This window comes from Styela clava, chromosome 7, assembly GCF_964204865.1.
Source record: "Styela clava chromosome 7, kaStyClav1.hap1.2, whole genome shotgun sequence".
Taxonomy (NCBI): Eukaryota; Metazoa; Chordata; class Ascidiacea; order Stolidobranchia; family Styelidae; genus Styela; species Styela clava.
This window is the reverse complement of record NC_135256.1, coordinates 20,312,203-20,317,202: the sequence shown is the minus strand read 5'-3', so window position 1 is coordinate 20,317,202 and position 5,000 is coordinate 20,312,203. Positions and strand designations below refer to the sequence as shown.

Here is a 5,000-nt window from a genome sequence, read left to right as displayed (position 1 = left end):
GCGACAAAGCGCCAGCTATCCTGAGGGAAACTTCGGAAGGAACCAGCTACTAGATGGTTCGATTAGTCTTTCGCCCCTATACCCAAATAGGACGATCGATTTGCACGTCAGAATCGCTACGGTCCTCCACCAGAGTTTCCTCTGGCTTCGACCTTCCCAGGCATAGTTCACCATCTTTCGGGTCCCAACATGGACGCTCTTGCGCGACCGCCCCGGCAGAGCGGGTGCGATCGGCCGGTCGTGCGCCGGCGCCCGCACGGGGCTCCGGGTCCGACCTCGTTCGGCCAAAGGCCGCCTTCACTTTCATTTCGCCTGCGAGTCTCGAACCACTCGACGACTCGCGCTCATGTTAGACTCCTTGGTCCGTGTTTCAAGACGGGTCGGGAGGGTGGCCGACGTGGCCACGGACCCCGAGCGCGTCGACGGCGCGCCACCGAAGCGGCAGCCCGCCGAACACCGGCACTGCGTACAGTGCAGGCGAACGACAAGCCAGCCGAACGGCGACGGCCGCACACAGAGAGCGCGCGGCATCCTTTCCTCGATCCGCCGCCGGGCCGCACCGCCCGCGCGCTGTAACACCCCCGCCGGAGCGGAGGCCACCTTCGCGCGGGGACTTAGACCGACGGCAAACCGGTCGTGACCCGCGCCGGTCGCTAGTGCGCTGAGACGGTGCGCGAGCCGACTCGGTAGCGGCGCCTTAAGCGTCCGCGAACCGAGACGGCGCGCCCCCGCACCCAACTGAAAGCGAGCCGGCGACCTGACGGGCCCTCCCGTTTGCCTCTCAACGGTTTCACGTACTCTTGAACTCTCTCTTCAAAGTGCTTTTCAACTTTCCCTCACGGTACTTGTCCGCTATCGGTCTCGCGACCGTATTTAGTCTTAGGTGGAGTTTACCACCCGCTTTGGGCTGCATTCCCAAACAACCCGACTCCGAGAAGACCCGAAGCGGCCAAGGCAAGCGCCCCTATGGGCCTAACACCCGCCGTGGGACGAGGCCTCGATCAGAAGGACACCGGCGCTCGCCGTCAGCCGCACTGGGACTTCCGTACGTCACAACTCGGCGCGCTCGAAAAGCGCGCAGATTCGACGCTGGACTCTTCCCGGTTCACTCGCCGTTACTCAGGGAATCCCTGTTGGTTTCTTTTCCTCCGCTTAATAATATGCTTAAATTCAGCGGGTGCTCTCGCCTGAACTCAGGTCGTATGTGTCAAGCGGGCCGCTTCTTACACGGCCCGCTGGCATCGCAAGTCGTCGCCGCCGGCGCCGACCGAGCGCGTACCGTCGCCGCCTTGGCCCACGGTCGGTCTTGATCTCGTGACCGGACCGACCGACCTGGACCCGCCCCTCGAACGTAGTTGAACACGTCGAGGGGCCGGCGGTGTACGGGACACGCGGTCGCGCCGAGAAAGCTCGGCGACCGCTTCAACTTGGGGCGACGCCCGGCCGTCTTCGCAGAGGCCAGGCGACGGCCCTCGGGTGAGGACGAACGCGACCCTGAGGCAGACGCGGTCCCGGGATTGACCCGAGACCGCAATTCGCGTTCAGAAGGTCGACGTTCAATGTGTTCTGCAATTCACATTACTTCTCGCACTTGGCTGCGTCCTTCATCGACTCGCGAGCCGAGTGATCCACCGTTAAGAGTCGTCCTCGACGTTTCGCCCGGCGCCGAAGCGCGCGGACGTCACACTGTGGGATCGACCACAAAACCACCACCGACAACAACTGCACAAAAACACCAACAAACGGCGCCGAGCGACCGCCGGGCTGGGCCGGCGGCACATCGAGCGCGGTGCCCAGAAGCCACCATCGCACTCGGCTGCCTTGCTATGCCAACGTGTTACGCGTGTCGCACGGGGCGGAACCCCGATTGACGGCCGCCCTCTCGGCGGCACCCAAAGACAATTCAGTGCGCGGTCGGCCGGGGCCTACCACCACCTTCGGTAATGATCCTTCCGCAGGTTCACCTACGGAAACCTTGTTACGACTTTTACTTCCTCTAAATGATCAAGTTTGATCGTCTTCTCGACACGCCGACGCGGCCGTTGCCAGCCGCGACGGGGCCGATCCAAGGATCTCACTAAACCATTCAATCGGTAGTAGCGACGGGCGGTGTGTACAAAGGGCAGGGACGTAATCAACGCAAGTTGATGACTTGCGCTTACTGGGAATTCCTCGTTCAAGGGAAACAATTGCAAGTCCCTATCCCAATCACGAATGAGGTTCAACGGGTTACCCGGACCTTTCGGCCTAGGTTAGACACTCGCTGCTTCACTCAGTGTAGCGCGCGTGCGGCCCCGGACATCTAAGGGCATCACAGACCTGTTATTGCTCAATCTCGTGTGGCTAAACGCCACTAGTCCCTCTAAGAAGTTAGACGCCGACCGAGAAGGTCGCGTAACTATTTAGCATGCCAGAGTCTCGTTCGTTATCGGAATTAACCAGACAAATCGCTCCACCAACTAAGAACGGCCATGCACCACCACCCACAGAATCAAGAAAGAGCTCTCAATCTGTCAATCCTACCTGTGTCCGGGCCGGGTGAGTTTCCCCGTGTTGAGTCAAATTAAGCCGCAGGCTCCACTCCTGGTGGTGCCCTTCCGTCAATTCCTTTAAGTTTCAGCTTTGCAACCATACTTCCCCCGGAACCCAAAGACTTTGGTTTCCCGGAAGCTGCCGGAAAGGTCGTCATGGTAACGCCTCCCGATCGCTAGTTGGCATCGTTTATAGTCAGAACTAGGACGGTATCTGATCGTCTTCGAACCTCTGACTTTCGCTCTTGATTAAAGAAAACATTCTTGGCGAATGCTTTCGCAGTAGTTCGTCTTCCGCCGATCCAAGAATTTCACCTCTAACGGCAGAGTACGGACGCCCCCGTCTGTCCCTCTTAATCATTACCTCGTGCTCCGAAAACCAACAAAATAGAACCGAGGTCCTATCCCATTATTCCATGCAACACTATGCAGGCGAACAGCCTGCTTTGAACACTCTAATTTTTTCAAAGTAAACTTATCGGCCACCGCCGACACTCAGTCAAGAGCACCGACGGAGAACCGAAGGTGAGGCGAACGCAACCAGTGACACGCCTTGCGACGGACCGGCGGCGCTCGCCCAAAATCCAACTACGAGCTTTTCAACCGCAACAACTTTAGCATACACTGTTGGAGCTGGAATTACCGCGGCTGCTGGCACCAGACTTGCCCTCCAATGGATACTCGTTAAGAGTTTTAGGATGTACTCATTCCAATTACAGGGCCTCGTTAGAGTCCTGTATTGTTATTTTTCGTCACTACCTCCCCGTGTCGGGAATGGGTAATTTGCGCGCCTGCTGCCTTCCTTGGATGTGGTAGCCGTTTCTCAGGCTCCCTCTCCGGAATCGAACCCTGATTCCCCGTTACCCGTTATCACAAAGGTAGGCACGTAGCGTACCTTCGACAGTTGATAGGGCAGACACTTGAATGATACGTCGTCGGTGCAGAGACCGTACGATCCGCGTGGTTATCCAGAGTCATCAAACGTCACAGGACGAACCCGGTCGGTTTTGATCTGATAAAAGCGCGCCTCCCGAAGTCGGCGCTTAATGCATGTATTAGCTCTAGAATTACCACAGTTATCCACTTCGCTTACGAGACCAAATAAACCAAGACTGATTTAATGAGCCATTCGCAGTTTCGCTTTACGAGAACTCGTACTTGCACCTGCATGGCTTAATCTTTGAGACAAGCATATCACTACTGGCAGGATCAACCAGATAGCTGCGACAGCTGCGCTCGGCCCTTGCTGGGCCGCCCGGCGCGTGCTCGTCGCATTCGTTTAAGACCGAGGCGATCGCCTGCGGCCGTACTCAGCTTCGACAGTCGCTGGCCGCGACGTCCACGCTCTCGCCGGCAGTGCCAGGCGGAGCGATTTGCGTTTTTTCTTTGCTCGCCCTCTCTCGGGCTCGATCCATTCAGTTTCGCACAAACAAGAGCTCTGCCGGCCGCCTGCAGCGGTGCCTAAAACCCGGGCATAACAATGCGACCGTTCTGCTAGGCCGACAAGCGCTCAAGCCAGACGCTCGATCGAACGCCCCCTACATATTAGTCGAGACAACGGCTCGCTCATTAGCATCGCGTTTGTACTTCAACTTTTTTTGGCTCGGCTTCTTTCGACGCCGATGCCGGCGACGCAGCACTCTCTCGCCCGCCAGCCACCGAGAAAAGGGTGCGCTCCGACCGGCCCCGCACCGCTCTTTCTTGGCTCATTCGAAATTACTGTCTTTCGCTCTGACATCCCTTACCTAGGGTTAGGTTAGTATGCTTGCACGTTTGTACTTTAACTTTTTTTGGCTCGGCTTCTTTCGACGCCGATGCCGACGACGCAGCACTCTCTCGCCCGCCAGCCACCGAGAAAAGGGTGCGCTCCGACCGGCCCCGCACCGCTCTTTCTTGGCTCATTCGAAATTACTGTCTTTCGCTCTGACATCCCTTACCTAGGGTTAGGTTAGTATGCTTGCACGTTTGTACTTTAACTTTTTTTGGCTCGGCTTCTTTCGACGCCGATGCCGACGACGCAGCACTCTCTCGCCCGCCAGCCACCGAGAAAAGGGTGCGCTCCGACCGGCCCCGCACCGCTCTTTCTTGGCTCATTCGAAATTACTGTCTTTCGCTCTGACATCCCTTACCTAGGGTTAGGTTAGTATGCTTGCACGTTTGTACTTTAACTTTTTTTGGCTCGGCTTCTTTCGACGCCGATGCCGGCGACGCAGCACTCTCTCGCCCGCCAGCCACCGAGAAAAGGGTGCGCTCCGACCGGCCCCGCACCGCTCTTTCTTGGCTCATTCGAAATTACTGTCTTTCGCTCTGACATGCCTTACCTAGGGTTAGGTTAGTATGCTTGCACGTTTGTACTTTAACTTTTTTCGGCTCGGCTTCTTTCGACGCCGATGCCGGCGACGCAGCACTCTCTCGCCCGCCAGCCACCGAGAAAAGGGTGCGCTCCGACCGGCCCAGCACCGCTCTTTC

At 57.7% G+C, this 5,000-nt stretch overlaps 2 non-coding genes and 1 pseudogene across 2 annotated transcripts; all 3 read right to left on the bottom strand.

The window, feature by feature from the left end:
• LOC144425389 (large subunit ribosomal RNA) overlaps positions 1–1,201 on the bottom strand; it is a 3,695-nt pseudogene extending 2,494 nt beyond the window's left edge.
• A 288-nt stretch (positions 1,202–1,489) lies between these two features.
• LOC144425355 (5.8S ribosomal RNA) lies at positions 1,490–1,643 on the bottom strand. Its single transcript, XR_013477495.1, has one exon. It is a non-coding gene; the product is annotated as a 5.8S ribosomal RNA (ribosomal RNA).
• A 298-nt stretch (positions 1,644–1,941) lies between these two features.
• On the bottom strand, positions 1,942–3,751 carry LOC144425305 (small subunit ribosomal RNA). The gene has a single exon (XR_013477449.1). It is a non-coding gene; the product is annotated as a small subunit ribosomal RNA (ribosomal RNA).
• Positions 3,752–5,000: the final 1,249 nt, after the last annotated feature.